This window comes from Triticum aestivum, chromosome 3B, assembly GCF_018294505.1.
Source record: "Triticum aestivum cultivar Chinese Spring chromosome 3B, IWGSC CS RefSeq v2.1, whole genome shotgun sequence".
NCBI lineage: Eukaryota > Viridiplantae > Streptophyta > Magnoliopsida > Poales > Poaceae > Triticum > Triticum aestivum.
In genome coordinates, this window is record NC_057801.1 from 306579690 (window position 1) to 306590098 (window position 10409).

The window sequence follows — 10409 nt, forward strand, 5'->3', positions numbered from 1 at the left end:
GCCTATCCACGGTCGTTTTTACAGTGGTCTTGTTGTGTCTTAAAGACCCCTTGGCTATGCTGGTTCGAGGATACTTCGTATGCATGTGCACTGCCTTGTACATGATGGTGTTGTACGATCGGGCCCGTGTGGGCCCCACCATGAAAACTTCGAATGAAATCTCTATCATATGCTTGTTCCGGCTTATTCTGCAAGCCAAATCCTTTGTTTTGTTTTATTTGTGGTATTCGAGTTGCTTCGATGTCAAGTGTTGAATCCATACCTTTCCCTAAACGGTGTTCTCATATTTCTATGGGAGTACTAATCCTTTTGATCATTGAGATTGTCATGTCAATTCTTTCCAACCGGTGTGCTTCTCTTCAAGTGGATCCGATCATTTCAACATTTGTGAGATCAATTCGATGTTTTATCAACGGTATCCGTTTCATCTATCCCCAAGTTGCCTTTGTTTTCCCGCCCTCCCACCCTTTTTCTTCAAGGACTTAGATTTCTTAATCAAGTATCCATTTATTCATGTGAAGTCTATTCACTCTTTTCAATCAATGTTCTAATCCGGTGATCCTTCGTGAAGATGCTCACAAGCTTCAAGTTCATCATTCTTCATTCTCGCATTCTTTTTCGGTGGATTTAACTCAAGCTTTCGGTGTTGATCATATCCCTTTTCCTCGTTTCAAATGCGATCCCATGCCGATGCACCTCTTAATCTTTCGCTTCTCGCTATTCATTTTTCCTGAAGTGCTTAAGATATCTCATAAGATTCGTGTTTTCCATTCTTAATCCGTTCAAGCTATTTGGAGATTATTATGCCATTCAAGTCATTTAATTCAACCGGTGCAATCCCCCCTTTCAATCAATCATTCAATGATGTTTCCTTTTGAGTGGGACCTAACCCATAGGTCATTTCCCAGGATCTTACCTAACTCTTCTAATTATTCCGGAGCCATTCCTAATTCTTTTTGAGTTTGACATAAGAATGAATTTCATCAGTCAGTTGCCATCTTCAAGATCGATTTCAATTCTTTTCATTGCTGATTCAACCTTTGCTCTTCTCATTCTCCCAGAGTATCTCAGTAATTTTTGGTGGCGTTTCTCGTCGTCATTTGAAGACCGAGGAAGAGTTTCTCTTAAATCTTGGTCCATTCTCTTGAAGATTCATGGTTCTAGCTTGATGCCATCCTCATAATTGTTTTTGATTGTGCCAATTCTTTTCTTACTATCCGGAGCATTTCATGAGTTGTTTCCATTTCTTACCTCCGAAGGCCATCATGTCATAATTCTTCATCCTCATCTTGTAGCTATCGTTCTCCAAATCTTACCGGTGAATCATTCAAATACCCTCTAATCAGTTCATGATCCTTTCGTTCTCATGTATCTAAATCCCCTCAAGTATCTTCATTCGTTTTCCAATTCTTCCCGGTGAATTATGCCTTTGCTACTTTCATTTTCAATTCTTATGGTGGTTCGTTCAAGATTTCACTTCCTTCGTTATCATATCAATTCATTCGTTGTTTCCAAATCCCACTGGTGGTTCCATCAATAGCTTCTCAAGTTTGCACTATATCTCTCTTAATCCTTTCTAGAAGAATAAGTAGTATGCCAAATCCATTGCTTGTCATCAATTTATTTTGATGAAGGATAAGCATACAATAAATCTTATTCTTATTTCCTCGAGGTGATTCAATTCTTTTCTTCCAGAGATTGTTCATGATGAAGTAATTCTTGGTTCTAGTGTTCATCTTTTCTTTCCGGAGTTCCAAGTTCTCTCGGTTATATCATCGCGAAGCTCCATCTAAATCATTGCAAGCCTTCACCTTGTGTTTTGAACTTCTCTTTCTTTCTATCATACTTTTATTACTGGAGTTCTTCATGGAGGATCTAGATGGTGGTTCGTCAAGGATTCTTTTCATTCAACATTTGTTCTTCAAGACTTCTCTCGAGGTGATGATCCGCCAAGCTATACTCAAAATTAAACATGGTGCTCAACACATGTTTTGTTTTGAGGCGTTCAAGTATTCTTCTTCTTGCATTTAGAAGTGCAATTCTTTCTAGCTTAGCTTTTGAGGTCGTGTTATATCATTCTTGGCAATTTCCATTCAGGTTTCGCGATTCACATGTTGTCAAGAATGAGGTATTTTAAACCCATCATTTTCTTCCTTGGAGTTATCTTGGTAAATATTTCACCTAAAAGCCTTCCCGAAGGAATGTTGCTAATTGGGGTGCTTATTAATGACCCAAGTTCTCCAATTATCCTCTTGGTGAAAGAAGTTTCTCTTATGTTCATTGATCTCAACCAATCAATCGTTTTTGTTAGTGGCCGGTTGTCACCTCATTATTTTGAGATGTTTGCCATAAGCCCACAACAAGCTTGTTCTTTTCGTTATTGGTTTTCCAACAACTCCGTTCTAACCTTCTTGGAAGGGTGCTTTCCAAGATCATTTGTGGCAGAAGTTAGCATTTTCTTCTCCATTCTGTTATTCCAATGATCTATCTTCTATTCTTTCTTCCGAAGGCATTGTGATGTTGCTCTTTTCATTCATCATCTCGAATTGTGAGGATCGTGTTCTTTTCATGCTTATCCATTTAACCGGAGTGTCGTGTCCTCTTTTCAAGTTCTTTTCATCTTATCAAGTCTTGCATCTGTTTTCAACTGGAGTGCTGTCCGAATTTGTTCTTCCTTGTTCCTTGTTTATCTTGTTTCAACCAGAGTGGTTTCAATTCCTTCCTGTCCATTGTGCTCGTCATTCATAGCTTTGCAACCTCCAAGGTTCACATGGTGTTCCTTGGTTCTCTTTTCTACTGGAGTGCTCTCAGTTGTGTTCAACTCTGTTGTGTTCTTTCTTTCAACTTTTCAACCTCTCAAGGTTCATTGGATTCACTCATTTGTCAAAGAAGCAACTTTGTTTTACCTCTTTCGCTCTTCTCCAGTGCCATCCTAGATCTCGGGACGAGATCCTCTTGTAGTGGTGGAGTGTTGTAATGCCCCAAGACCGACGCTCCAGACGCCTTTCATGTTTTTCGTTGTCGTCGTGTGTTTTGTTTGTTTGTTGCATTTCATCATCGCATCATGAGCATTGCATCCACATGTTTTTCACAAAACTCGTAGCCGTTCACAGTTGCCCTTTCTCTCTTTGCCTCCGGTGTCATTTTGTCAGGCCCTTGTCCTTGTTGACCTCTCTCAGACCCCTCGTGTGCGTGTCCGAAACTTACCCAAACAAGAACCGGTCTGTTGTTACCGATGGATCCGGATCATCTCCAAACATCCCTAGAACATCTCCATTTTATTAATTGGACTCCCTAACCTATTTATTTTCGACCGTTCGATTCTAATCGGAGGGTCCATTTTGCCCTAAGCTAGCCAACCTACCTATATAACCAACCTAACCCTATACCTAGGCTGTCCCATCCATCCAATCCCTCACTCGCCGCCGCCACTCTCTCCCTTGGGATCCTCTCCTCCTCGTCTTCCCCACTGAGCCAACCACCATCCGTATCAGGTCCACCTCCCTCCGACCGCCTCCCATGTTTTCCGTGCCACCAAAATCCCCTTGCAGCCAGCCTGTCTTTCCCTCGTTTTCACCACCACCAACCGGAGCCCGCAACCACGATCCAAATCTTCACCGCGCAGCCGCACGCCCGATGCCCCAAGCTCCTCCCGCTCGATCCCTCCCAAGCTTCTCCATGCTGTGCTCCTTCCCCAAGCCCTGCGCCTCTCCTCAAGTTTGCATGCCATCGTCCCTGGTCAGAAGTTTTGCTAACAGCCACTAGCAGGCCAACCACGCTCGTGCCTCTCCTTCCGTTCCGTTTCTTCTCCTGTTGTCTTTCCCTCTCATGCTCTCTCTCTCTCCCAGGTATGTCCGTGCAGGAGCCGCAAGGAGGAAGCCGCCATCACTAAGTTCTTGCCGTGCGCACCTGGAGCCGCCATCCTCGGCTCCTCCGCGCTCGATTCCCGCCGTTCCTGAGTCCCATCGCCCCACCAAGTACCTCTTCGGAGAACCACGCGTCCGCTTGTTCCTCTGCTTTGAACATCAGAACCTGGTACCCTTCTTGCCTCCCCTGCCCCGCACCCTGAACCGTCCGAGCTCATGGATGCTTGGTGCCCGAGGCCTCCCGCCTTCATGATGCTCATCGCCGAGCACTAATGCTCCAAGCCCGGCCCTTCTGCAGCTCGCCGGTGAGCACATCTGGCCACCCGCGCCCGTGGTTCCCTCCTTCTCTTCCCGTTTCTTCTCCCTGCATCTCTTCTCTGAGTTCACTCGCTCTCTGTATTTCTTCACAGGAGTTGAGCCGCCGTCGTCCTGTTCGACTCCCATCATTAGGAACCATCTCCCCTCATCAGATCTGGTGGATCCCCGCGCCCGTTCCCGACCACCTTCACTCCGGACCCGTCCTCTCTGCCTCGTCGTCGCCGGAGTCCAAGCCGCCCCGTTGCATCCTCTGCTTCCCCTACTAGCTGTGACCGGTAGCTGCGCGCCTGCATCGATGGGGTGAGCGCTCCCGAGCCCGTTGACTGCGCCCCTGCCTCCAGATCGCCAAGGCCCAGCATGACTTCGACCCAGCTCCGCGCCAGCGCCCGCGTGGGCCGCACTACCGAGCCGGCCCATGTGCCGTGGTGAGCAGTCCCCCCCTCTGTTGGCCCAGCATGTGTAGATTCGGCACATGTCATGTTTTTTTTCATTCTGTGATTTTGTCCAATTATCCAGAGAGTGCAGATTTACAGAAAACCCTCATGTTCATGCATGTAATAACTAATTAACCATGCATCGGTTTAAAATGTTTTATATATGTAAAATGCCTAAAAATTTATCTAGTTTTGTAAAATGTTTTACCTATATAATGTTTTATATAGGTAATTAACCCGCGGTAAAAAACGTTTCGTTCATGGGCTGGGCTGATGCGCAGGGGAGCAGTTCTGCAAAAAGAAATACACCAGCACAGCTCTCCACCTCGATGCCTAAAGGTACGTCACCGCCGCCGCCTCCACCACGCGGCACGGCCTTCTTCCCCAGCCATTCACCAACACAGACTCTCCTCCTTGATGCCTACAGGCACGGCACCGCCGCTGCCACCATGCACTTCCTCCCCTGCCGCTCCGCAGCCATGCCAGGCACCGAGGACCAGCGGGTCAATGCCGCCGTCCACTCCGGCCTCCGACACACCAGCCCGAACCGCCGCTCGCAGGCGTGGGGGATGGAGAACCTCGAGGGGCACGCGGGAGCTAATGCGGGGGAGGGTCTGGGCAGCGAACAATCCGGGCTTCCTCCATCCTCACCGCCGTCCTTGGACACTGCGGGGGCGGGTCTGGGTGGTGACCCGACCGAGGTTCTCCCACCGCCGCCCCCACATCTCCCCGGGGCGCCCCGTACAACGGGGCGCAGGCAGCCAAAGGATCCGCGTACCTGGCCGAGCACGTCTCGCTAAACGGGACCTTTGACAAGGCGGCGTGCTACCAGGCCACGGGGGCCACGGAGATGACCAAGCTACTAGGCCACCACCGAGATGGTCGATCCCATGGTCCCCAAGCAGTCATACGAGGATGGTAATGGTGCCAGCATACAAGCCTTCTCTATCTGATTTCATTGCCTGCCTGCTACTTTGTTGCTAATATGTTGTTGCTCGCTCTTCCGTAGCTGTGGCTTTAGTGGAAGAGGCTAGATTATCGCTAGTACAGCGAGGTGCTATACAAACAATTTTTAATCCCTTTCCGCGATGGCATTTGGAATATTCGCCTAGTGAGTGACTGCGATAGGGGGGTCCTTCCCACACGACCTCCTGGCACACACACTCGGCAAAATGAGGTCGTGCGTGACCGGCAAGCAATCAAATACGGTTATACGTACAGTAGTGCTAAAAAATTTCAATTATATAGGCGAAATCATTTCCGGTCGTAAGTTCATCCCACACAGTCAGTCCCCGCTAAACGTTTTTGTTTATATGTACATCCCACGCAGTCACTCCAAGGAATTTTTTTCTTTTCGCAGGTACATCACACACAATTCCCCCGTTAAAACGTTTGTGATAGCATTTCCATTGCACATGGTATTAACAATTTTATCATTTGCGTTATTGAATGAATCAAACATGGTGCGTAGAATAAACTGTGTGGCAAAGGCTGTCCATCACACACAGTTTTTATGTGGTAAACGTTTGCGCCATGTGGCCTAACATAAATAGTTTTCAAGAGGATGTCGTGTGTGATTGTTCATTAATCCAACACGGTTTATTCCTAAAAACTGTCTGCGTTGCCTGAGGTCATTGCCCACGCTGTTTTCTCAATAACCGTTTGCAATAGAAAAAACCCGAATAGCATGCTAATTATCCTATTAATAATCCATTTATTGATCTAATTGACATTTCATATTAAGCACACAATATATTTCATTTTCATAATTGAAATACATTAAAGTACAACATCATATAGCTTCAGCACTCAACTACCCCATTACACAACTACACCAGCACAAAGTTTCACATGCTACATCTATAAACTTTAGAAATTAGCATCATAGATGGTACATAGATAGATGTATCTCATCTGGAAAGCTGCTGAAGCAGAAGGCGAATATTGAGCCTTCATTGATGTTGAAGGTCTTTGCAACTTTAGGCCAATGCCTGTGGATGATTGACTGTCCATCCTTCGTCCTCTTCAGGAACACTTCAATATTGAACCGTGGGTGTTGTATGAATACCTTCCTCGCCTCCTGACCATGCAGGTGGTTTGAGAGGTAATCATCAGTGAACTACTTTGGAAAGGCCTGAAAACAAGGATGTGCATAAATATATTCTCTATATTGGAAATGGGGCAAAGGAATAAAAAAGGCAGGGTACAATATTTAGTACCATCATGTATTGAACTGATGTTTTCTTCATCGTGCAGACAAAGATCTTGTTGTTTTTTGTCGCTAATTTCTTTATCCTAAAAATCTTTCTAAGTTTCTTGACTTGACTGATATTCATGGACAACTCATTTCCCCATATGCAAAAAGGGTCAAACAGTGGGTCAATACCTCTGACAACCGGATGTACATGCGCAAGACAAAATTGTTTAAAACCTAAGTATTAGAATGGTTCCTGCATTTGCACAACAATGTGCTATTAGACAAAGGACCATGCATGTACAAACCTCGATTGTAAACCTCAGTACTTCCCATTGTTTCCGTGCAACACGTATAAGGTAGTTAGTGATCAGGTTAAGTGAGGGTTCGCATGCTATTAGTAAAATATGTTGATGAAAAATAAGCACATTGCAGATTCATTAAATTAACTCAAGCCACGTATCCAAACCAAGCATGATTAAGAACTAGGAAATATAGAAATTCTATATGTTTCCCATGTATTAAGTGCAGCCAAATTAGATTATTCCGCACATGCACAACAATACAAAATTCTACCCATGACAATTGGACATTGCGTTGCAAAATTGTACCAAGAAGTTAACTAAACACCACAACAAATGAACCAAACATTAACTGAGCACCACATTGCACAATATAACATACTCCTAATAGAAGATCAGACAGTTAACCAAACAAAGCATGCTTAACAACTTGGAAATATATTATTTGTATTTGTTTATCATGTATTTAGTATAGCCGAATTTGATTTATTTCTCACATGGTATACAATAACAGAATGCACCCACAACAATTGAACATCACATTGTAGAATGGAACCAAATAGTTAAGTAAACACCACAACAAATGAACCAAACGTCAACTGAGCACCACATTGCACAATGTATAACATACTAGAAGATCAAACAATTAACAAAACCAAGCATGCTTGACAATGTCGCATTTAGGGATCCGACAACCATTGAGAGGTTCTAACTCTAGGGTGCGTGCAGAGATCTCAACCTACCCAGCCTGCCTACTCGCGATCCTCCTAAGCCTAGTGCGCCGAGCTCATAGAGACACAAAGACACAGAGATTTATACTGGTTTGGGCCACCGTTGTGGTGTAATACCCTAATCCAGTGTGGTGTGGTGGATTTCCTCGAGGGGCTATGGATGAACTAGTACAGTGGATGAACAAGCCTCAGGAGGTGAGGTGTTGTTGAGCTGGTGTGGTGCTCTATTTGTTCTTGTTTTGGTCCCTTTCTATGGTGGTGGCTAGTCCTATTTATAGTGGCCTTGGTCCTCTTCCCAAATATGAGCGGGAAGGGATTCCACAACGGCGGGATTTGAAAGTGGACAAGTAGTACAGTCTATCCTGACAAAAGTAGTCTTCGCTTGCGAAAAGCCTCTGGTCATGACACTGCGGTGGGCTCGGTGATGACCTCCGTCCAGCCGTCCTGGCGGTCTTGGTCTCATTGCACTGAAATGGAAACCTTTGGATGATTCCTCGGGACTCCGCGCCTGTGGCTTGCCTCCCTTGCACCGAAGAGGAAACCTGCGCTCTGCGCCCGCCTGGCGCTCGCTTGGCATTGGTCGTCATGGCTCACGTCAGCTGAGCCTCATGAGGTAGCTGCATAGATGTCTCCGCCCCTCAGGAGCCCTCTTGAGGAGGTCACTTCCTTCGGGGGTCTTGGCATCATTCGCCTCGCGAGGCTTGGCCCCTCGTGAGGGTCTTGCTGTGTTGGTGTTGAAGCTGGGCCGTACGAGGCCGTCGATGAAGCCAGGAGGTGGGCCGCAGGCAGGCAGGATTGGATACCCCCATGTCCAGGACGCCGACAGTAGCCCCCGGGCCCAAGGCGCGCTTGGACTTGGCTTCTAGGAGAAGCCAAAGGGCAAGTGCGAAGCGCCACGGGCCCCAACCGCCTGCTGTCTTGATGACATGTGGCGATTGATTGGATGTGGACGACTCCGTTTCCCCATGCTGCCTCGGCAACTGCTTCCTTATGACAAAAGGGGTGCCGCCTGCCGCCAGGCTTTCATTGCTCCTTCTTCGTCTTGCTCCAGATCCCTTTCTCCCCATAGCAGAAGAACTCGCCAGATCTGTCGATTTCCCCCCAAATCTTCTGCTCGATGGCCGCTGAGAGGACCGCGGCTCCTGCTCCGGCCGCCGGCTCCGCCAGGTACGAGCCAGGGCTGCTGGCGCCCTACGTTACTGGGGAGAAGCTCCAGACCACGCTCCTCCTGACGGCGAGCGACGATCATGAGTGGAAGAAGACCGCACTCTGGGTTTCTGCTGCTGCATCGAAGCCCGCGGGTGGCAACTTCTTCCCCTTCTTCATGCATAGCGTCTACTCAGGGTTGGTACCTCCAATCTCCCGCTTTTTCTATGCCATCCTTCACCACTATGGTCTTCACGTGCTCCACATCCATGCCAACTCCATCCTCCTTCTGTCCCTTTTCACCTTTTATTTTGAGGCATTCATGGGGGTGAGGCCCTCCGTTGCCCTGTTCCACCATTTCTTATACCTTCGCAAGACCGGCGACAATCCGGTTGGGTGCATTGGCTTTGTTGCCGCGTGATACGTCTCCAATGTATCTATAATTTTTGATTGTTCCATGCTATTATATTACCCCTTTTGGATGTTTATGGGCTTTATTTTACACATTTATATCATTTTTTGGGACTAACCTACTAACCGGAGGCCCAACCCATATTGCTATTTTTTTTGCCTATTTCAGTATTTCGAAGAAAAGGAATATCAAACGGAGTCCAAACGGAATGAAACCTTCGGGAACGTGATTTTTGGAACGAACATGATCCGGAGAGCTTGGAGTGCAAGTCAAGAAGCAGCCGAGGGCTCCACGAGATAGGAGGCCGCGCCCCCCTGTAGGGCGCGCCCCCCTGTCTCGTGGGCCTCTCGGGCGGCCACCGACGTACTTCTTCCTCCTATATATACCTACGTACCCCAAAAACATCCAGGAGCACCACGAAACACAATTTCCACCACTGTAACCTTCTGTATCCGCGAGATCCCATCTTGGAGCCTTCGCCGGCACTCTGCCGGAGGGGGAATCAACCACAGAGGGCTTCTACATCAACATCCTTGCCCCTTCGATGAGTTGTGAGTAGTTTACCACAAACCTACAGGTCCATAGTTATTAGCTAGATGGCTTCTTCTCTATTTTTGGACCTCAATACAATGTTCTCCCCCTCTCTTGTGGAGATCTATTCGATGTAAACTCTTTTTGCGGTGTGTTTGTTGAGATCCGATGAATTGTGGGTTTATGATCAAGTTTATCTATGAATAATATTTGAATCTTCTCTAAATTCTTTTATGTATGATTGAGTTATCTTTGCAAGTCTCTTCGAATTATCAGTTTGGTTTGGCTTACTAGATTGGTCTTTCTTGCCATGGGAGAAGTGCTTAGCTTTGGGTTCAATCTTGCGGTGTCCTTACCCAGTGACAGAAAGGGTTGCAAGGCACGTATTGTATTGTTGCCATCGAGGATAACAAGATGGAGTTTATATCATATTGCTTGAGTTTATCCCTCTACATCATGTCATCTTGCTTAATGC